Source organism: Salmo salar, chromosome 29 (genome assembly GCF_965601325.2).
Source record: "Salmo salar chromosome 29, fSalSal1, whole genome shotgun sequence".
Lineage (NCBI taxonomy): Eukaryota > Metazoa > Chordata > Actinopteri > Salmoniformes > Salmonidae > Salmo > Salmo salar.
In genome coordinates this window covers 32,140,283-32,164,726 of record NC_138319.1, presented here as the reverse complement: position 1 = coordinate 32,164,726, position 24,444 = coordinate 32,140,283, and the positions used below count along the sequence as shown (strand labels likewise).

Sequence of the window (24,444 nt, the reverse complement as noted above, 5' to 3'; positions counted from 1 at the left end):
GAGTCTTATGGCTTGGGGGTAGAAGCTGTTAAGAAGCCTTTTGGATCTAGACTTGGCGCTCCGGTTCCTCTTGCTGTGCGGTAGCAGAGAGAACAGTCTATGACTAGGGTGGCTGTAGTCTTTGACAATTTTGGATAGGGCCTTTCTCTGACACTGCCTGGTATAGAGGTCCTGGATGGCAGGAAGCTTGGCCCCAGTGAGGTACTACCCTCTGTATTGCCTTGCGGTTGGAAGCCGAGCAGTTGCCATACTACCAGGCAGTGATGCAACCAGTCAGGATGCTCTCGATGGTGCAGCTGTAGAACCTTTTGAGGATCTGAGGACCCATGCCAAGGTTTTGCCGCGCCCTCTTCATGACTGTCTTAGTGTGTTTGGACAATATTAGTTTGTTGGTGATGTGGACACCAAGGAACATGAAGCTCTCAACCTGCTCCACTACAGCCCCGTTGATGAGAATGGGGGCGTGCTCGGTCCTCCTTTTCCTGTAGTCCACAATCATCTCCTTTGTCTTCATCATGTTGTGGGAGTTGTTGTCCTGGCACCACACGGCCAGGTCTCTGACCTGCTTCTGTCATGACGTTGGCCTCTTTTGGTACAGGGAGGACAGTTGACCCCCTCCCTTTTGCACCACCACCCAACCTACCTCCCCACCAACCCAGGCCCTGTGTGTAAAGGGTTGTAAAAACTCTAAAATTCCAGGAGAGTCTCTGGCCACATGGCCCATAGAGAGACAAAGGAAATTCTTCCAACTCATAGAATTGGAGAACCGAGCGACATGTGTGTGCTGGAGAAGGTATGGAAGATTGGTGAAGAATCCAGCTACGAACTGATCCGCTTGGTACAATTTTGTGATACTCAGAAGAGACAATATAGCCATATTACCATAAAACTGTTTATATAATAGCATCAGCTTGAGACTTGCATCATAAGGGTTGTATAGAATGTATTAATAAGGATAAAGCTTTTGTAAGACATTGAGATACTATGTACTGATGTAATGTGATAGAATTGTATTTCTGTAACCAAGTCTAGCTCAGTCATGGGCACGCCCCCAGGGACCCATACAGGACCAGGCGTCATTTGACAAGCCTGTTCGATGGACACTATAAAACACCCCCTTGATTTACATTTCCCCAGACCAGGCCTACACTCCATGGCCCATAGGTTTTACCATCCAATTCCTCTACTGAAAGTGAACCATACCACGTGGTTAACTTTTAGACTATTGATACCGACAGAATAAGAACAAGTCTTTGATATTAATTATTAGTCTGCAGCTAAGTAAATTATATCATCGAACACGAAGACCAACGAAACAACCATTCTATGACGACATTAATGAATGTCGCTTTGAAAGATCCATTCAAACCGAGAGAGAGACTCTCCATCAGAACGACGATCGAACAAGGATCTCGATGACACATGAGCGTAAATATATATTGATTGCAATTGTTCCCGAATGAGCGAGCCTTCAATTGTCAATTGTTAATATTAATGAACTCTGTGTGCCACAGCTGACCTTTTATGATCCATTGTTCAACAGGCCGACCTGCCTGTTTAGCCCACAAGGGCACATTCCTCTACCAATCCTTCGTGACGATAATTACTGTTTGTATGTTTTCTGTTAATTACTTAGTGTAGTAAATAAATGATTTTAAGACAATTGATGTATGGATGATTTTAGTAAAGACTGGGTTCGTGCAGATACAACAATTTACGACGTTTGGAATGAGACTGGACTAAAGGTAAAATACACCATTTAAACCAGAAGATAATCGGCCTATACTATAATAGAATATAATATTATAGTACAGGAAAGTTATATTAGGAAAATTATAGCTTTGTAATCTGAATATTCTCCTTGGTGCCCCGATCTCCTAGTTAATTACAATTAAACGATTAATCAGTTTAATCGCGTGATAATAATTACAGGGAGCTAATTGATAAACATATTTTCAGTTTAATGGTACCCCCAAAGACACGACACTTCCTATAGGCTGTTTAATCATTGTTGGTGATCAGGCCTACCACTGTTGTGTCATCGGCAATCTTGATGATGGTGTTGGAGTCATGCCTGGCCATGCATTCATGAGTGAACAGGGAGTACAGGAGGGGACTGAGCACGCACCCCTGAGGGGCCCCCGTGTTGAGAATCAGCTGGTGGATGTGTTGTTACCTAGCCTTACCACATGGGGGCGGCCCGTCAGGAAGTCCAGGATCCAGTTGCAGCGGGTCCCAGGGTCCTTAGCTTAGTGATGAGCTTTGCGGGCACTATGGTGTTGAACGCTGAGCTGTAGTCAATGCATAGCATTCTCACATAGGTGTTCCTTTTGTCCAGGTGGGAAAGGGCAATGTTGAGTGCAATAGAGATTGCATCATCTGTGGATCTGTTGGGTCGGTATGCAAATTGTAGTTGGTCTAGGGTTGTTGATGTGAGCCCTGACCAGCCTTTTTCAAAGCACTTCATGGCTACAGACGTGAGTGCTACGGGGAGGTAGTCATTTAGGCAGGTTACCTTGGTGTGCTTGGGCACAGGGACTATGGTGGTCTGCTTGAAACATGTTGGTATTACGACTCAGTCAGGGACAGGTTGAAAATGTCAGTGAAGACACTTGCCAGTTGGTCAGCGGATGCTCTGAGTACACATCCTTGTAATCAGTCTGGCCCTGCGGCCTTGTCGATGTTGACCTGTTTAACCTGTTGGGGCTAGGGGGCAGTATTTTCACGGCTGGATAAAAAAACGTACCCGATTTCATCTGGTTACTAATCCTACCCAGTAACTAGAATATGCATATACTTATTATATATGGATAGAAAACACCCTAAAGTTTCTAAAACTGTTTGAATGGTGTCTGTGAGTATAACAGAACTCATTTGGCAGGCAAAACCCTGAGACATTTTCTGACAGGAAGTGGATACCTGATGTGTTGAATTACCTTTAAGCCTATGCCATTGAAACACACAGGGGTTGATTAATGTTTTGGCACTTCCTATTGCTTCCACTAGATGTCACCAGCCTTTACAAAGTGTTTTGAGTCTTTTACTGTGAGATCTGACCGAACAAGAGCCATGGAACAGTGATGGCCGATTAGACTCTGGCGCGCGAGTTCATGTTGGGTACCCTCGTTCCAATACGTTATAAAAGAGAATGCATTCGTCCACCTTGAATATTATTCATGTTCTGGTTAAAAAAGGCACTAATGATTTATGCTATACAACGTTTGACATGTTTGAACGAACGTAAATATATTTTTTCCCCTCGTTCATGACGAGAAGTCCGGCTGGCTTAGATCATGTGCTAACAACACGGAGCTTTTTGGATATAAATGATGAGCTTTTGTGAACAAAACTACATTCGTTATGGACCTGGGATTCCTGGAAGTGACATCTGATGAAGAGAATCAAAGGTAATGGATTATTTACATAGTATTTTTTCGATTTTAGATCTCTCCAACATGGCCGTTTGTCTGTATAGCAAAGCATATTTTTCTGGGCGCAGTGCTCAGATTATTGCAAAGTGTGATTTCCCAGTAAGGTTATTTTTAAATCTGGCAAGTTGATTGCGTTCAAGAGATGTAAATCTATAATTCTTTAAATGACAATATAATATTTTACCAATGTTTTCTAATTTTAATTATTTAATTTGTGGTGCTGACTTGACTGCCGGTTATTGGAGGGAAACGATTTCCTCAACATCAATGCCATAGTAAAACGCTGTTTTTGGATATAAATATGAACTTGATAGAACTAAAAATGCATGCATTGTCTAACATAATGTCCTAGGAGTGTCATCTGATGGAGATTGTAAAAGGTTAGTGCATCATTTTAGCTGGTTTTATGGTTTTGGTGACGCCCGTCTTTGAATTGACAAAACATTACACACAGCTATTGTCAATGTACTCTCCTAACATAATCTAACTTTATGTTTTCGCCGTAAAACCTTTTTGAAATCGGACAACGTGGTTAGATTAAGGAGATGTTTATCTTTCAAAGGGTGTAAGATAGTTGTATGTTTGAAAAATTTGAATTTTGACATTTATTTGGTTTCAAATTTGCCGCTCTTGAAATGCACCTGCTGTTGATAGGGTGCACCACGGGTGGCACGCTAGCGTCCCACATAGCCCCAAGAAGTTAAAGGTCTTACTCACATTGGCTACGGAGAGCGTGATCACACAGTCGTCCAGAACAGCTGATGCTCTCTTGCATGTTTCAGTGTTACTTGCCTCGAAGCGAGCATAGAAGTAATATAGCTCATCTGGGAGGCTTGTGTCACTTGGCATATCACGGCTGTGCTTCCCTTTGTAGTCTGTTATCGTTTGCAAGCCCTGCCACATCTGACGAGCGTCGGAGGTGGTGTAGTACGATTCAATCTTTGTTTATTGATGCTTTGCCTGCTTGATGGTTCGTCGGAGGGCATAGCGGGATTTCTTAGAAGCTTCCAGGTTAGAGTCCCGCTCCTTGAAAGCGGCAGCTCTACCCTTTAGCTCAGGGATATTGCCTGTAATCCATGGCTTCTGGTTGGGGTATGTACGGTCACTGTGGGGATGACGTCATTGATGCACTTATTGATGAAGCCAGTGACTGATACTGTGTACTCCTCAATGCGATCGGAGGAATCCCAGAACATATTCCAGTCTGTGCTAGTAAAACAGTCCTGTTGCTTAGCATCTGCTTCTTCTGACCGCTTTCTTATTGGCCGAGTCAATGATGCTTCCTGCTTTAATTTTTGCTTGTAAGCAGGAATCAGGAGGATAGCATTATGGTCAGATTTGCCAAATGGAGGGCAAGGGAGAGCTTTGTACGCGTCTCTGTGTGTGGAGTAGAAGTGGTCTAGAGTTTTCTCCCTCTAGTTGCACATTTAAGTTAGGTAAAACAGATTTAAGTTTCTCTGCATTAAAGTCCCCAGCCACTAGGAGTGCCGTCTCTGGATGAGTGTTTTCCTGTTTGCTTATGGCCATATACAGCTCATTGAGTGTGGGCTTAGTGCCAGCATCGGTTTGTGCTGGTAAATAGACAGCTACAAAGAATTTAGATGATAACTCTCTTGGTAAATAGTGTGGTCTACAGCTTTTCATGAGATACTCTACCTCAGGCGAGCAAAACCTCAAGACTTCCTTAGATTTCATGCACCAGCTGTTGTTTACAAACATACATAGACCTCCACATCTTGTCTTACCAGAGGCCGCTGTTCTATCCTGCCGAAAATGATGAAAACCCAGCAGCTGTATGTTAATCATGTTGTTGTTCAGCCACAACTCGGTGAAACATAAGATATTACAGTTTTTAATGTCCTGTTGGTAGGATATACGTGATCATAGTTTGTCTATTTCATTTTCCATTGATTGTACTTTGGCTAATAGGACCGATGGTTAAGGGAGATTATCCGCTCGGTGTCAGATCCTTACAAGGCACCCGGATCTTCGTCCCCGATATCGCTGTCTCTTTGTCCTGCGATTGATGGGGATGAGGGGCTTGTCGGGTGACTGAAGTAAACCCTTCCCGTCTGACTCGTTGAAGATGAAGTATTCCTACGGGCTGAGTAATTACTGTCCTGATATCTAGAAGCTTTTTTTCGGTCATAACAAACGGTGGCAGAAACATTATGTACGAAATAAGTTACAAATAATGTGAAAAAACAATAGTTGGCTGCCGTTTTACGGTCTCCTATGGCGCTCTGACTTTGCTGGTAGCTACTTTATTGAGAAAAAATTGACTTACTATAACTGTGATATGTGGTTGTCCCACCTAGCTATATGTATTTGTATTTATTATGGATCCCCATTAGTTTTTGCATGGATTCCGTGACGCGGTTAGCTTTTAACAGCTTAACTGATAGGTTAAAGTCTGCTTGAAAGAGCCGCTAAGTTGCTAACGTTCGCCATCAAGCTAACAATGTTAGTCCCAGATGTGTTTTCCGATTGATCTCTCTTTGTCTGGAGAAGTAAATGAAAACCAAAATGCGCTGTAGGAGCTGTATCTACTACGCTTTGTTTCGGGACAAATTGGATCCCTCAGTGTTCCAATGCGGCAATTGTTTGCTTGCCGAGGGTTATAGGCTTGAGGTGGCTTCCTTGATCACACAGGTCGCCAACCTACATAAGAAATTGGGGATGAATGCACTAACTGTAAGTGGCTCTGGATCAGAGTGTCTGCTAAATGATTCACTACTGTAAGTCACTCTGGATAATGCCTTCCCTGTGGCTCAGTTGGTAGAGCATGGTGTTTGCAACGCCAGCATGGTGAGTGCAACGCCAGGGTTGTGGGTTCGATTCCCACGGGGGGCCAGTACAAAAAAACACATGAAATTAACTTTATGAAATGTATGCATTCACTACTGTAAGTTGCTCTGGATAAGAGCGTCTGCTAAATGACTAAAATGTAAATAAGAGCGTCTGCTAAATGACTCACTACTGTAAGTCTCTCTGGATAAGAGAGTCTGCTAAATGACTAACATGTACAGTGTAAACAGGGTACCTTCTATCTAGATACGTTATTGCAAAGAGACACCGGAAAGAGATCATTGTGCGTGTGAGTTTGCAGTTTGTGTGCGTCTGTACAGTTACTTGTGTTTGAGAGAGAGAGATAGGAGTTGCACTTAAAAATCAATGCCCTAGGCCTCCCGAGTAGCGCAGCGGTCTATGGCACTACTTCTCAGTGCTAGAGGCGTCACTACAGACCCGGGTTCGATCACAACCAGCCGTGATCAAGAGTCCTATAGGTGGCGCACAATTGGCTTTACTTGGCTCATCATGCTCTAGTGACACCTAGTGGTCAGGTGAACAGTGTTTCCTCAGACACATAGGTGCGTCCTCCGACACATAGGGTCATGTTTCGGAGGATGCATGACTAGACATTTGCCTCACGAGAGTTGCAGCGATGAGACAAGATCGAAATTGGGGAGAAAAAAGGAGGGGGGGTTAAAATACAAAAATAAATAAATCAATGGCCTGGGAAATGGAAGTCTCTGTGTATGTTCGTGTCAAAATAGCTCTGAGTTCTCTCCCCTCACATTCAATTAAAAGTAAAAAGTTCCCTTGCCTCCAGGATAAAACGGTATTCTTTCATGGAACACATTCCTTTGAGAATCATTGAATAGGGAGATTGAATAGGGAGATTGAATAGGGAGATTGAATAGGGAGATATTTCTGGGCCTTGAACAATGCTTTGACTGATAGAATGTTTATTCACCTTGGATCACGGGTTGTCACAAAGACTTTGCCAAATCATTATACATTTGTAAAACAATGTATTCGTATGAGATTTGTATTTTCTCATATGTAGCCTATAGGTCAAAGACAAGATAAGTTGGACATTTTGAAAAGCCTTTCCTATTGCTAAATCTGCATTCAGAAAGTAATGAGATTGGGGGGGGGGGGGGGGGGGGGGTATATTGTAAAATACATGCAAAGTCCTTCCATGTCCACATCATAATTGCTTGACAACCTGACTTAGTAACTCAGCATGTATAAACCTCTCTCCATCTCTCCATCTGTTCTCCCACACAGCTACACGTAATTCAAATTTCTCAAACATACAACTATTATATCCCATTTTAAAGATAATCTTCTCATTAATCCAACCACATTGTCCAATTTAAAAAAGGCTTTACGGTGAAAGCATAACATTAGATTATGTTAGGACAGCGCCTAAACAAGAAAAACCACACAGCCGTTTTCCAAGCAAGGAGAGGCGTCACAAAAATCAGAAATACAGCTAAAATGAATCACTAACCTTTGATGATCTTCATCAGATGACACTCCCAGGACTCAATGTTACACAATACATGTATGTTTTGTTCGATAAAGTTATTATTTATATCCATAAACCCCATTTTACATTGGAGCGTGATGTTCAGAAAATGTATTGCCTCCAAAACTCCCGGTGAATGAGCACATCAATTTACAAAAATACTCATCACAAACGTTGATAAAATTTACAACAGTTATTGAAAGAATTATAGATACACTTCTCCTTAATGCAACCGCTGTGTCAGATTTCAAAATAGCTTTACGGCGAAAGCACATTGTTCAATATTCTGAGTACAGAGCTCAGCCATCAAAGCAAGCTATACAGTTACCCGCCAAGTTCTGGAGTCAACTAAACTCAGAAATAGTGTTATAAATCTTCACTTACCTTTGCTGATCTTCGTCGGAATGCACTCCCAGGACTCTCACTTCCACAAGAAATGTTTGTTTTGTTCGATAAACTCCATATTTATGTCCTAATACCCCCGTTTTGTTCACGTGTTCAGATCACTAATCCAAAGGCATAATGCATGAGCGCAAAACCCGGGACGAAAAGTCAAATAGTTCCATTACCGTTCGTAGAAACATGTCAAACGATGTTTATAATAAATCCTTAGGGTCTTTTTAACATAAATCTTCGATAATATTCCAACCAGACAATAGCGTATTCATTACAGAGGAATAAGAAGGAGCGGCGCACCTGCATTAGCACGCAGTAAAAAACTCACTGGTCCCAGGCTTGAGACAGCTCTTATTCTCTGCCCAGTAACAGTAGAAGCATGAAACAAGGTTCTAAAGACTGTTGACATCTAGTGGAAGCCTTAGGAAGTGCAAAATGACCCCACAGACACTGTAGAAAGACAATCAGTTGAAAAACTACAACCCACTTCCTGGTTGGATTTTTTCTCAGGTTAATATGCATATCCTACCTTCTGGGCCCGAGTAGCAGGCAGTTTAATTGGGGCACGTTATTCATCTGAATTTCCGAATACTGCCCCCTGTCACCAAGAAGTTAACATGATATGAGCTTAACCACGTACATATGATGTACATGCTGTCAGCAGGTTTGTGTGTAGTGTGTGGGTCTGTGTGGTGTGTAGTGTGTGGGTCTGTATAGTATGTAGTTTGTGTGTCGTGTGTAGTGTGTGTGTGTGGGTCCCCAGATCCTCAAAAGGTTCTACAGCTGCACCATCTAGAGCATCCTGACTGGTTGCATCACTGCCTGGTATGGAAAATGCTCGGCCTCTGACCGTAAGGCACTACAGAGGGTAGTGCGTAGGGCCCAGTACATCACTGGGGCTAAGCTGCCTGCCATCCAGGACCTCTACACCAGGCGATGTCAGAGGAAGGCCCTAAAAATTGTCAAATACTCCAGCCACCTTAGTCATAGACTATTCTCTCTGCTACCACACGGCAAGTGGTACCGGAGCGCCAAGTCTAGGTCCAAAAGGCTTCTTAACAGCTTCTACCCCGAAGCCATAAGACTCCTGAACAGCTAATCAAATGGCTACTCAGACTATTTGCATTGCCCCCCCCCCCCCCCCTTTTACGCTGCTGCTACTCTCTGTTTATTATCTATGCATAGTCACTTTAACTCTACCTACATGTACATATTACCTCAATTACCTCGACTAACCGGTGCCCCCGCGCATTGACTCTGTACCAGTACCCCCTGTATATAGCCTCCACATTGACTCTGTACCGGTACCGCCTGTATATAGCCTCGCTACTGTTATTTTACTGCTGCTCTTTAATTATGAATTATTTTTATTTTGTACTTATCTATTTTTTACATAACACTTATTAAGTAAAACATTTGGGGCTCCTGAGTGGCGCAGCGGTCTAAGGCACTGCATCTCAGTGCAAGTTGTGACACTACAGTCGTGTTTGTGTGTGTGTGTGTGTGTGTGTGTGTGTGTGTGTGTGTGTGTGTGTGTGTGTGTGTGTGTGTGTGTGTGGTGTGTGTGTGGTGTATGGCTGACCCCAATTCGTCGACTGGTCGATTGTTTGGTCGTTAGGCAGTTGGTCGACCAAGATTGTTTTAGTTTAGCAGTAACAAATATATATACACTACCGTTCAAAAGTTTGGGGTCACTTGGAAATGTCCTTTAATTTGAGGCAGAGTTGCAAAGAAAAAGCCATATCTCAGACTGGCCAATAAAAAGAAGAGATTATGATGGGCAAAATAACACAGACACTGGACAGAGGAACTCTGCCTAGAAGGCCAGCAGGCCGGAGTCGACTCTTCACTGTTTACGTTGAGACTGGCAGGTGTTTTGCGGGTACTATTTAATGAAGCTGCCAGTTGAGGACTTGTGAGCCGTCTGTTTCTCAAACTAGACACTCTAATGTACTTGTCCTCTTGCTCAGTTGTTCACCGGGGCCTCCCACTCCTCTTTCTATTCTGCTTAGAGCCAGTTTGCGCTGCTCTGTGAAGGGAGTAGTACACAGCGTTGTGTGAGATCTTCAGTTTCTTGGCAATTTCTCGCATGGAATAGCCTTCATTTCTCAGAACAAGAATAGCCTGACGAGTTTCAGAAGAAAGTTTTTTGTTTCTGGCCATTTTGAGCCTGTAATCAAACCCACAAATGCTGATGCTCCAGATACTCAACTAGTCTAAAGAAGGACAGTTTTATTACTTATTTAATCAGCACAACAGTTTTCAGCTGTGCTAATATAATTGCAAAAGGGTTTTCTAATGATCAATTAGCCTTTTAAAATGATACACTTGTATTAGCTAACACAACGTGCCATTGGAACACAGGAGTGATGGTTGCTGATAATGGCCCTCTGTAAGCCTATGTAGATAGTCCATAACAAATCTGCCATTTCCAGATACAATAGTCATTTACAACAATAACAGTGTCTACACTTTATTTCTGATCAATTTGTTGTTATTTTAATGGACAAAAAATGTGCTTTTCTTTCAAAAACAAGGATAATTTCCAATTGACCCCAAACTTTTGAACGGTAATGTATATATATTTGCGCCCATCTCAGTGAACTAATCCATTGCGGAGGCCTAGACTAAATGTGGTGAAGGCTCCATATGGAGGGTGTGATGCATGCAGAGGCCAAATCGCGCTCCGTACCGCATCGCCATGAGCCTCCCAAATGTTGTGACAATGCAGAGGGCTCTGCATTGACATGATTGGTTGCGGGGGGCGGTACATCCTGTATAAACACAAACTAATTTCCTTGACAACAGCTCTGCACTGCTCCACAAAAGCAAGAAGTATGAATGCCCTGACTTGATGTTATCACCAACAGGGTTTGTGATGGCGGTCTAAATGTCTTAGATTTCACTCTCTTTAATCAGATATCAAAGGTTAACTGGATTAAAAGGTACATAAAAAATCCTCATAGTTTCTATTAAAGCTCATTTTGTTTTTCAGAAGTTTGGAGGGCTTATTTTTTTACGACAATGTCCATATATTGTGGGTAAACTTCCTGTGAAACTGGCGGATTTTCACAAGCAGGCTTTAATGTGCTGGGCATTGTTGTATAAACACAACTTTTCACCTCATAAATGTTTTATTTGGAACAATGGGTCAATATTACATAGAAACAAGATGTTATTTAACCATAAATGGTTCTCGAAAAACATTGTTCTTGTCAGCCAATTAGTTGATAATAGTGGGAATCTATTTACATGGAGAGAATTTATGGAAAGATACAACTTTGAGGTTTCAAGCAAGGAATATGACACTGTTATTAAAGCTATACCTAGTGGGATAAAAACTTTACTTCAGAATAATACATATTTTGGAATATCTCCGATTGTAAGCAATGTTCAGGTGAATGGCATTGGTCTACTAGATACGAAATTCAACAATCGTTTATTAAGGGATATTTTCTACAGGAAGTCTATTCCCTCTGCGATATTTCGTTGGGCTTCATCGTTTGATGTAAACTGGCGCCGTGCTTGGCTCACTCCACACAAATTTATGGTGACCAATAAAGTAAAGGAGATCTCCTTTAAGATAATCCATAGATTCTATCCGTGTAATAGTTTGATTTCTAAATACATACTTGATGTTACCAGTGAATGCAGTTTTTGTGAACTAGAAACTGAATCTATTGAACACTTATTCTGTAATTGTTTATATAGTGAAGTGTTCTGGACTGATGTAAAACTATATCTTGGCCTCAAATTGCATTTTACTACACTGATTCCACAATTGAACGTGAGTATGTCATAAATCTCTTTATTTTATTAGGAAAATGTTTCATACACAAATCAAAATTTATGAAGAAAAAGCCCCTTTTCTTAATTTTTTTATCTGATGTGGAAAACTACTTAGAGTCTTTAAAAAGTATACAAAACAAAATGTCCAAAAAATGTATTCGCTATATGTCTGTATTTGATTTGATATAATGTGGAATAGTTTTTTTTTTCTCATTTCTTTGGAATCCCTCTGGCTGTTATGTTTATGTTTTGCATGTTACTGTTAATAAAAAAAAAAAGTTTTTTTTTTTTTTTTTAAATGAATGCCCTGACTTCTGCTGAGGTCGTATCACCGTAAATACTGCACCGCCAATGCAGACGTCGGATTGACTATGCGCCCAGATGCACTTCTTTCTCCAGAATGCGCTCTGTCCCGCCAATTTGCGCACATTCATTATTTTATAACTTCATTGTGTGAATTGTTTGCGTTTGATTGTTAGTGTATATCACTTCCCCATTACATACATCCACAGTAGTATATTTACCATTCATTTACCATTCATTTACCATTCATTTACCATTCATTTACCATTCATTTCTATCATTTCTATCATTTCTGATCTACAACGTTTGTTACTTTGCTTACGACAATTTATTTTAATGCATTCAATATTATTATTCCAGTCTTCCCGTTATAATTGTCGGAGTGGACACATTGTTTGCAGAGTGCAAAAGTTTTGGTTTATTTCATTCCATGTACGAGTTTTGTCAATTTAGTCATTGTTTTTTGTTTGGAGCGCTCCTGTTAATGTTGAGTAAAGACCCGCACGCATAGAAGTAGGCCTGCCTGTCCTGCTAGAAAATGTAGCCATATAAATGTGCCCATTTGGGGATCTGAGAGTATTTCTGATTGGCTTTACGCGCCACCACTAATGACCTGTGGAGCTTCTCAAAGTAGTCATTTCTTCACCTCAAAAAGTAAACAAAGTCTGTTTTTACATCCATTGAGAATTACAATAGTTCCTCAATGTATTTGAAAAATCTTTCTATCTCTCTCCCTTTTGATAACCACTCAGCATGAAAGGTAAAAATGTCATGCTCTGATCCAATCATAAAATAGGCCAACCTGATTACTTCTTATCAGTGCTTGACTTGGACTGAAATAGGTTCCGGTACTCATTTTGGGGGCTGGTACTGTTTATATTCAGGTGTAGGAGCTCCACAATACTTTTGAATGAATATTTTATAAGAGGAACAGGAGCTCAAGCAGTAGAACATTTGAGATGCCGGTACACAGCTCCGGTGAGCTCCTGCCCAAGTCAAGCACTGCATCTTATCCCTTATGCAAATAGCCTACAACTGTGTCTGTCCCGAGATCACTGGCACAGGAAACTGAGGGCCCAGAATATTTTATACAATGTTTCAAGTTTGCTAGTGCAAGCTTCTGAGTGGTCCCAAGTTAGTTGATACGTTTCAAGTTCTTTGCAGACAGGCCATGTGTAGCCATGATTTATAGGATATTTATTTTCATCAGGTTATCTTCTACCTTCAGGCTGCAATATTTTTATTTGTTGGCTTTATCTAGGTTATTTTTTTAAATATTTGGTAATAGAAGTTACTTTTTAGGTTTGTATAATTTCCATTTAGATTTGGATATAATTTTGATTAACCAAATGACAATGATTTTGAGATATGAAGAAGTTGTTATAAATTAAACTATTTCACGAACATTTGCACAGAAAGGTTGCCGTCAGGAGAGTAATGGCAGAATCTGCGAATGCCAACAGGAACGGGAGGAAAATAGTTGGGTCAGGTTATGTTCTTTTTCTTCTGTTTATCTAGATCTCTGGCGCCCTCTTGAGACATTTGTCTTATTTCATCAAATCATAAGGTTTAAGCATCAGACAAGTTCAATGCATATAGTTGATTTTATTAAAACACATTGGGTGTGTCTATATATGGAAAAATACATGTTTAAAAATCTTGATTGGTCTAAAGAAGAGACGACTTTCGGTCGACCAAATATATATATATTTTTCGGGGACAGCCCTAGTGTAGTGTCTGTATTAGTTGTGCTCTTCATAAATAACACACACACACACACACACACACACACACACACACACACACACACACACACACACACACACACACACACACACACACACACACACACACACACACACACACACACACACACACACAGAAGCATGTTCACACTGAATATGGATGGAATGTAAATGCCTGCCTGATCTCTCTCTCTCTCTCCTATTCTATTCAACGGCTTTATATTGGCATGGGAAACATATGTTTACATTTGCCAAAGCAAGTGAAATAGATAATAAACTCTCTGCACCTGCCTCCCTCTCTTTTATTTCAATTAAATTCAAATGCCATCCAGGACCTATACATCAGTCGGTGTCAGAGGAAAGCCCAAAGAATTGTCAGAGACTCCAGTCACTCAAGTTATAGACTGTTTTCTCTGCTACAGCACGGCAAGCGGTACCAAAGCGCCAAGTCTAGGTCCAAAAGGCTCCTTAACAGCTTCTACCCCCAAGCCATAAGACTCCTGAACAATTAATCAAATGGCCACCAGACTATTAACATTGACCCCCCCCAATTTGGTTTGTACACTGCTGCTACTCGCTGTTTATCATCTATGCACAGTCACCTCACCCCAACCTACATGTACAAATTACCTGGACTAACCTATACCCCCGCATATTGACTCGGTACCGGTACCCCCTGTATATAGCCTCGTTATTGTTATTTTATTGTGTTACTTTTTATAATTTTTTACTTTCTTGAACTGCGCTGCTTTATTTGATTTGAAATATCTTTATTGGCATGGGAAACTTAAGTTTACATTGCCAAAACAAGTGGAATAGATAATAAGTGTGCACATAGCCTGTCTTCTCTCTTTCTCTGCCTATGGCGGCCTCTCTAAATAGCAAGGCTATTCTCACTGAGTCTGTACATAGTCAAGGATTTCCTTAATTTTGAGTCAGTCACAGTGGTCAGGTATTCTGCCACTGTGTACTCTCTGTTTAGGGCCAAATAACATTCCAGTTTTCTCCATTTTATGGTTGATTCTTTCCAGTGTGTCAAGTAGTAATTTTTTGGCTTTCTCATAATTTGGTTGGGTCTAAAGGTGTTGCTGTCCTGGGGCTCTGTGGGGTCTGTTTGAGTTTGTGAACAGAGCCCCAGGACCAGCTTGCTTAGGGGACTCTTCTCCAGTTTGTGAACAGAGCTCTCTTTCTCTCTTTCTTTCTTTCTTTCTTTCTTTCTTTCTTTCTTTCTTTCTTTCTCTCTTTCTCTCTTTCTTTCTTTCTTTCTTTCTTTCTTTCTTTCTTTCTTTCTTTCTTTCTTTCTTTCTTTCTTTCTTTCTTTCTTTCTTTCTTTCTTTCTCTTTCTTTCTTTCTTTCTCTCTCTCTCATTCTCTCTCATTCTCTCGCTCTCTCAATTCAATTCAATTCAAAGGGCTTTATTGGCATGGGAAACATACTGTATGTTTACATTGCCAAAGCAAGTAGAATATACAAGAAACAAAAGGGAAATAAACAATCATGTGCTGATAACCTAGCAGTCTCTCTGTGGCCGTCCTACATGCTAAACACATGGCTGTCACCATGGTGACTTTTTCAGAAAGAGGACACACCTGGCTGTTAGCAGGGAGGTTTGTGTGACCAATGAGGAGACCAGCTGTGTGTTCTGACTGTCAGGCAACCAATTATACAGTCTGCTATTATATCGTTATACTGGAACACCCTACTCCCATTGTCTGTCTGTCTGTCTGTCTCCCCTCTCTCTCTCTTTCTCCCTCACTCTGTCTCTACCCCCCTCGCTGTCTCTCTCCTGCTCTCTGTCTCTACCCCCCTCGCTGTCTCTCTCCTGCTCTCTGTCTCTACCCCCCTCGCTGTCTCTCTCCTGCTCTCTGTCTCTACCCCCCTCGCTGTCTCTCTCCTGCTCTCTGTCTCTACCCCCCTCGCTGTCTCTCTCCCTCACTCTGTCTCTACCCCCCTCGCTGTCTCTCTCCTGCTCTCTGTCTCTACCCCCTCGCTGTCTCTCTCCCTCACTCTGTCTCTACCCCCCTCGCTGTCTCTCTCCTGCTCTCTGTCTCTACCCCCTCGCTGTCTCTCTCCTGCTCTCTGTCTCTACCCCCTCGCTGTCTCTCTCCCTCACTCTGTCTCTACCCCCCTCGCTGTCTCTCTCCTGCTCTCTGTCTCTACCCCCCTCGCTGTCTCTCTCCTGCTCTCTGTCTCTACCCCCCTCGCTGTCTCTCTCCTGCTCTCTGTCTCTACCCCCCTCGCTGTCTCTCTCCTGCTCTCTGTCTCTACCCCCCTCGCTGTCTCTCTCCTGCTCTCTGTCTCTACCCCCCTCGCTGTCTCTCTCCTGCTCTCTGTCTCTACCCCCCTCGCTGTCTCTCTCCCTCACTCTGTCTCTACCCCCCTCGCTGTCTCTCTCCTGCTCTCTGTCTCTACCCCCCTCGCTGTCTCTCTCCCTCACTCTGTCTCTACCCCCTCGCTGTCTCTCTCCCTCACTCTGTCTCTACCCACTCGCTGTCTCTCTCCCTCACTCTGTCTCTACCCACTCGCTGTCTCTCTCCCTCACTCTGTCTCTACCCCCCTCGCTGTCTCTCTCCTGCTCTCTGTCTCTACCCCCCTCGCTGTCTCTCTCCTGCTCTCTGTCTCTACCCCCTCGCTGTCTCTCTCCCTCACTCTGTCTCTACCCCCCTCGCTGTCTCTCTCCTGCTCTCTGTCTCTACCCCCCTCGCTGTCTCTCTCCTGCTCTCTGTCTCTACCCCCTCGCTGTCTCTCTCCCTCACTCTGTCTCTACCCCCCTCGCTGTCTCTCTCCTGCTCTCTGTCTCTACCCCCCTCGCTGTCTCTCTCCCTCACTCTGTCTCTACCCCCCTCGCTGTCTCTCTCCTGCTCTCTGTCTCTACCCCCTCGCTGTCTCTCTCCTGCTCTCTGTCTCTACCCCCTCGCTGTCTCTCTCCCTCACTCTGTCTCTACCCCCCTCGCTGTCTCTCTCCTGCTCTCTGTCTCTACCCCCCTCGCTGTCTCTCTCCTGCTCTCTGTCTCTACCCCCTCGCTGTCTCTCTCCTGCTCTCTGTCTCTACCCCCCTCGTTGTCTCTCTCCCTCACTCTGTCTCTACCCCCCTCGCTGTCTCTCTCTGTCTCTATCCCCTCGCTGTCTCTCTCCTGCTCTCTGTCTCTACCCCCCTCGCTGTCTCTCTCCTGCTCTCTGTCTCTACCCCCCTCGCTGTCTCTCTCCTGCTCTCTGTCTCTACCCCCTCGCTGTCTCTCTCCTGCTCTCTGTCTCTACCCACTCGCTGTCTCTCTCCCTCACTCTGTCTCTACCCCCCTCGATGTCTCTCTCCTGCTCTCTGTCTCTACCCCCCTCGCTGTCTCTCTCCTGCTCTCTGTCTCTACCCCCCTCGCTGTCTCTCTCCCTCACTCTGTCTCTACCCCCCTCGCTGTCTCTCTCCCTCACTCTGTCTCTACCCCCTCGCTGTCTCTCTCCCTCACTCTGTCTCTACCCCCCTCGCTGTCTCTCTCCCTCACTCTGTCTCTACCCCCCTCGCTGTCTCTCTCCTGCTCTCTGTCTCTACCCCCCTCGCTGTCTCTCTCTCTGCTCTCTGTCTCTACCCCCCTCGCTGTCTCTCTCCTGCTCTCTGTCTCTACCCCCCTCGCTGTCTCTCTCCTGCTCTCTGTCTCTACCCCCCTCGCTGTCTCTCTCCTGCTCTCTGTCTCTACCCCCCTCGCTGTCTCTCTCCTGCTCTCTGTCTCTACCCCCCTCGCTGTCTCTCTCCTGCTCTCTGTCTCTACCCCCCTCGCTGTCTCTCTCCTGCTCTCTGTCTCTACCCCCCCGGCTCCCCGCTCCGTCTCTCCCCCCTCGTGCCTCCCGCTCTCTGTCTCTACCCCCCTCGCTGTCTCTCTCCTGCTCTCTGTCTCTACCCCCCTCGCTGTCTCTCTCCTGCTCTCTGTCTCTACCCCCCTCGCTGTCTCTCTCCTGCTCTCTGTCTCTACCCCCCTCGCTGTCTCTCTCCTGCTCTCTGTCTCTACCCCCTCGCTGTCTCTCTCCTGCTCCCTGTCTCTACCCCCCTCGCTGTCTCTCTCTCTGCTCTCTGTCTCTACCCCCTCGCTGTCTCTCTCCTGCTCCCTGTCTCTACCCCCCTCGCTGTCTCTCTCCTGCTCCCTGTCTCTACCCCCCTCGCTGTCTCTCTCTCTGCTCTCTGTCTCTACCCCCCTCGCTGTCTCTCTCCTGCTCTCTGTCTCTACCCCCCTCGCTGTCTCTCTCCTGCTCCCTGTCTCTGTCTCTTCGTCTCAGCCTCCCCCCTTCACTCTCGACAGTGTTCCGTGACTCTTTCTGTGAATAATGATTCTCTCCTTTCCCGTCTCCAGGAGCTGTTCACAATGCTAACCTACTACTGTACCTGCTGGTATAATGTATCTTAGTGTGAACACCCTGTTCCTTTTACGCAATATGCTATAATAGAGCCACACAAGGCCTGACTGTCAGTTCCTCTATAGGAGCGTTTTCCATTTTAATGTCACACATTATAAACTATACAAATAAAGAGTTCTTCAGGGCAAGAAGGCACAGTGATGCCGAAACGTTGGTGATTTACCCTATAAATTACTGGGAGTCTTTATTTTTATCATTTAAAGTTTATTTGCCGTTAGTCAGCACCTCTACATAAAATCATTTTCTCTGGGTGTGCGCCAGCTCGTGTTTTTTAATGTCACACATTATGACAGACCCAGTGGGACTGTAGAGTTCGGAGTGTACTTTTGCTGGAAAATCAGAATATATTCTGTCAGTGCTGAGGCAGGTTCACGTTGCCACGCTCACTAGGACAGCACTTAGTGGCCACATCCACATTAAACACATAAAAAATAGCTTTTAAATTATTTCAAATAAGTCAAATTTTTCCCTTTGTATAGAATATGGTGTTCACAGTGACATGGCTAATCTCTCTGCGTCTCTTCATGGCTATAGAGTCTATTATATTACAGACTAATACTGTTGAAACAAATGAGTGGAGCTGCTGCTATCAGACGTGAAGTCATCAGGGCCCCGACAGCGGCTGAATATTAATTACTGCTGAGGATTAAGTCATGTGACATCATGTTGGTTCAAATTTATAATTGTATGATATTATCACCTTGAAGAGGTCAAACGAGAGAGACTGTGAAGTCGAATTAAATGTTAAAATACTGTGATGAGAAACGAGCATTTGACAAATTGCTGGTCAGTTTGCCATGAAACAAGATATAATTGCAGACTAGTGGTGTTGATGTCGAACTCAAAATCATTTGATGTGCTATTTTTAAATGTCAATTTTTGATCTCTTTTCCACAAACTCGAGTTAGAATCTAGCTATATGCTTAGAATATGTGTTTTAAAAAATACATATCTTCGGTATGGCGACCGTGAGGTAATCAGTTTGGCATTCCCTTTCTTTACTGAAATATGCCTCTTAAATAGGAAATAATTTGACTCTAAAGTTAAGAAATAACTGAAATGTTGGAAACTGCATGTTATGGCAAATACTAGATTGAGAAATAGAGACCAGCAAAACAACGCAACCAAGAACCTGTCGACTCGACTAAAATTAGTTTAGAGGCACTACTAACAGAAATTCGCACTGGCAATGAGACACTGTCCAAGCAGTTGAAGAAGAAAATATCTGATGATGTGAAAAATGTCAAAACTGATATGACTGAACTGGGCGAATGAGTGCAGGAGGCCGAAACTGACCGGTGAATGGGTGAGACTACAATTAGTGTATAAAATTTAGTTCAGGCACATGTCCATTCATCAGATGGACACACTTCCTTTCCCAGATCCCCACATGTGTGTGTGTTTAAGCACACACACACACACACACACACACACACACACACACACACACACACACACACACACACACACACACACACACACACACACCCAAACGATATACTGTTTGTGAGGCTCTTGATCATATCTCTGATCATGACACTGGTGAGGAGGGAGAGAGGCCAGGAAACTGACAGTGAAGATGCATTAGAGGAGGAAGTGTCAGAAGTTAAATACAACACAGAATATGATCTAGACCAAGAGACAACCGATGTGGAACAATCCAGTGATGAGGAAGAGGGCCTGTTGAGGTTGTTGGTACATTCTGGTCAAAGAATGGGAATTTGTCCTGGTCTTCATCCCCAGCTGAGAGGAGAGGTCGGCTGTCAGCTGAAAATGTTATCAGGATGACCCCAGAGCCAATGGGATACGCCATATCCCGGGTTGATGACATAACATCCTGCTTCAAACTGTTCCTGACAGTCAGTCGAGACTATAGTGATGAACATGACCAATCTGGAGGGGAGACGTGTAAACAAAGACAACTGGAAGGAGGTGGACCGGACACACGTCCAAGCAGACGTGGGTCTCTGGATTTTGGCTGGTGTGTACAGATCCAGAAACGAATCTACCACCAGTTTATGTAATAAATAGCACAATATGTTTCATCTGAGTATTTGTTATAGTCAAAATAATCCATACATTATGCTTATTTTTTTACACAAAAACAAGTTGTATGAGCTCAGGTCAATGAGGCCAACAGGCTATAAATAGCAAATAGAAGTTCAAAACTTGTAATGTTCACAAGAACTTAAGTTGATAAAAAGATTTAACACAACATTAGGTGATAATATATGTGTTATTATGGATTTATAATCAGCTATAAATGGGGTGGTCATTTTGGACCGGCAACACAGAATGAATTAAAATGAAACGAACACAACAGGAGGGTTAACTAGGGGAGAGCCGGGGCGAAAGAAACACGCCCATTTTCTCACATAGGACAGAAACTGTAACGACGTAGTGGAATCAGCATGTTCCTACTGTGGAGGATGACCTCCCTGCAAAACAACAGCCCAGTCAGAACATGTTCCTACTGTGGAGGATGACCTCCCTGCAAAACAACAGCCCAGTCAGAACATGTTCCTACTGTGGAGGATGACCTCCCTGCAAAACAACAGCCCAGTCAGAACATGTTCCTACTGTGGAGGATGACCTCCCTGCAAAACAACAGCCCAGTCAGAACATGTTCCTACTGTGGAGGATGACCTCCCTGCAAAACAACAGCCCAGTCAGACCATGTTCCTACAGTGGAGCATGACCTCCCTGCAAAACAACAGCCCAGTCAGAACATGTTCCTACTGTGGAGGATGACCTCCCTGCAAAACAACAGCCCAGTCAGACCATGTTCCTACTGTGGAGGATGACCTCCCTGCAAAACAACAGCCCAGTCAGAACATGTTCCTACTGTGGAGGATGACCTCCCTGCAAAACAACAGCCCAGTCAGACCATGTTCCTACTGTGGAGGATGACCTCCCTGCAAAACAACAGCCCAGTCAGAACATGTTCCTACTGTGGAGGATGACCTCCCTGCAAAACAACAGCCCAGTCAGACCATGTTCCTACTGTGGAGGATGACCTCCCTGCAAAACAACAGCCCAGTCAGACCATGTTCCTACTGTGGAGGATGACCTCCCTGCAAAACAACAGCCCAGTCAGACCATGTTTTTCGCTGAGCCATCAACAAAAACTGGGTTTGAGCAATGTAAGTTAAGAAACTGACCCGGGAAGTGTTTTTTTCGGTGTAGAGTTGTTACAGCATAGGTTTCAAGTGTCATGCTAGCTAGTCTTGGGTGTTAGCCTGGGAGAAGTTACAGGAGAGACGGGTAGGATGAAAGTAACACAATGTAAACTGATGACCTGGAATAAAATACAAATAAATGTTTGAGCACAGCATTGTCTCCTCCAGCTCATATTGCGTTTATATTGTTAGCAAAATATCAACAAGTGACTGAATGTGTAAAAATGATATATGACATCATTAGAATTATGCCTTAATCAATTGACTTGATGGATCAGCTTCTGGACATCTTAGTGGTTAAAAATGTATTTCTGGGGGTTAATTACCTTGTGTCAAGCCATGACAATGTGATAAACCTGATGAGTTTGCTGTTTGTGAAGTAAATAAAAACATGTATTCTATCAAGACATGAGGAGCATGCATGACAAGGCCAGCTGGAGCGCACCTGATTGGTAGGTGTCACGGGTGTCGTAAGGATTGGACCTAAACGCAGCGGGAGTGTGTATACTCATCTTATTTTTATTAGGCAGAAAGAAGGAAAAACAAAACAAAACACACGTATACAAAAAACAACGACGATAAACAGTCCTGTAAGGCTTACAGCTATACAAGAAACAACTACCCACAAAATCCCATAGAAAAAAACACCCCTCTTAAATAGGACCTTCAATTAGAAGCAACTAGGAGCAGCTGCTTCCAATTGAAGGTCAACCCAACAAACACCACATAGAAATAGACATACTAGAACTAACCGACGGTTCTTGTGCTACACCCCCCCTCCCCAACCTCCTACTACGGAGGTGGCTCAGGCTCCGGCCTTACTCCCCAACCTAACCTGTCCACCCCCCGCTAACTGGTTATTATATTTTACCCATCCCGAAGTCTCTGGACTAAGGCGCATCGCTGAAGACCTCGGGCTGAGGCGCGTCGCTTGGAGACCTCGGGCTGAGGCGCGTCGCTTGGAGACCTCGGGCTGAGGCGCGTCGCTTGGAGACCTCGGGCTGAGGCGCGTCGCTTGGAGTCCTCGGGCTGAGGCGCGTCGCTTGGAGACCTCGGGCTGAGGCGCGTCGCTTGGAGACCTCGGACAGGCGGGCGACTCTGGGAGCTCCGGACTGTAGGGCGACTCTCTCGATTCCGGACTGAAGGCCGTCTCTCTTGGTTAATATAGCTATTATGTGATCCATTTTAGTCTGTTTTAATTTTGTAAGGCTAAATATTGTGTTTGCGCAACATTGTGATGTTGATCCATGGTTCATTTTCATAAATGTCTAATCTATAGCATGTATTATTCAAATCGACACAAACATGAAATGATGGCTTATAGTACATTTGTTGAAAGTAACGAGCATTACAAACCAGAAACATGGAGATAAAACAGATTTTGTGCACTTCTCGCCAGCTGTTAATTCCTTCCCAAGGCTCTGTTACTACCGCCCTGCCAGCAGGTTCAAAAGTAACGCTGCGGTAGTTCTGTTCTTGGTTTATTTCATTTCAACTCATTGACCCTAGAAATGAAATGACAGTTGCTAATGGTAGAGGACGTATATACGTTGTTTGTCATAAAAAATTATATCTCTATCCGTCTGTGAGTCATTTGGAGAAAAAAACGAAAAGCGTTACTTACTTCCTGCTTCTCCCCTATTTGGACAAAGATAAAGTTTTACCACTGGCCATCCTAGCCAAAAAGTCAGGAGTTGGACCTTTGATGTCATCGGATATACATCAACACCGACATGAACAGAGACCTTTACATAAACGCAGATAATTCGAACCCATAAAGAAAAGGTTATGGGGAAAAAACGAATCCCGTTCTCTCTGGTGTACCCCACACAACTATGGGTCAAATGGAAGGAAATCAGCAAAAGAAGCTACCCTATTCTTGGATAACCAGGAGAACGGTGGAAATGGCAATGAATTAACTGTATAGACTATAGGACAGCCTCTCAACAGACGATGTACGACAGATGCCCCACTGGACTATTCAACTGTTTTAATTTTTTTTTAATTATTTAATATTATTTTTTTTTAATTCAAAATACAGATCAACAATTTACATTCTTACATCAAAACATTACATCAAAACAGAACGAGAAAATACAGGAACAAACAAAAAATATTTAAAGAAATAAACAATTCTAGTGCAATTGTAATCACTCTGAAAAAATCTTATTGTAATGATTTAGGAAAATGCTATTCTTGTTATTGTTCACTAGGGTTAATGCTTTAATAAAATAGTTAAATTCAATTTAAAAAAAAGTGTAATTTTGGTATAGAATTTTGGAATTTTTGTTTGTGTATGAAATATTTGGCAACAAGAATAAAAAAATTCACAATTGAACTGTTTAGGCTACTGAAATGATGTGAATGACGGACTGCACAACCCCACCACATCAAAGACACAAAAGAGAAAGGTATTGTGGATTAGAAAACAATGACGTCAATGCCTTCACTCACACGCCTATTGACAAGACAATCACAGCACCACTCAAGCATCTGTCAAAATGAATAACACTTGAATGACTTATGGCCATGCAGCATAAATGACAACCCATTAATTGGTAGGCTATAGCCATGATCTATTTGTATAAGTAACGAACTGACAAGTGAATAAGATAGCATGATGATTTCTATGATCTGGACAAATATTTTTGAATGCCGTCCAGCCAATAGGCTTCAAAGCAATGAGTGGGTGGGAAGAATTGAAATGGCCAATATGTGAAAAAAAGACTGTGAGAGATCAAACGTTATACATCCTAAGACGCTGAAATTGTAAACACACAGTACTTTTATTTTTATTTTGTATTTACTTTTGCCCTTTTAAGGCATGATAACGTAGAAATTGATTTATGAATTGAAAAATATGTGTTATCAACGTGGGTAAC

At 43.2% G+C, this 24,444-nt stretch overlaps 1 protein-coding gene across 1 annotated transcript in view; it reads left to right on the top strand.

The window, feature by feature from the left end:
- LOC106590590 (catenin delta-2) overlaps window positions 1-24,444 on the top strand; it is a 597,564-nt gene that overhangs the window by 78,340 nt on the left and 494,780 nt on the right. The window lies entirely within an intron of this gene.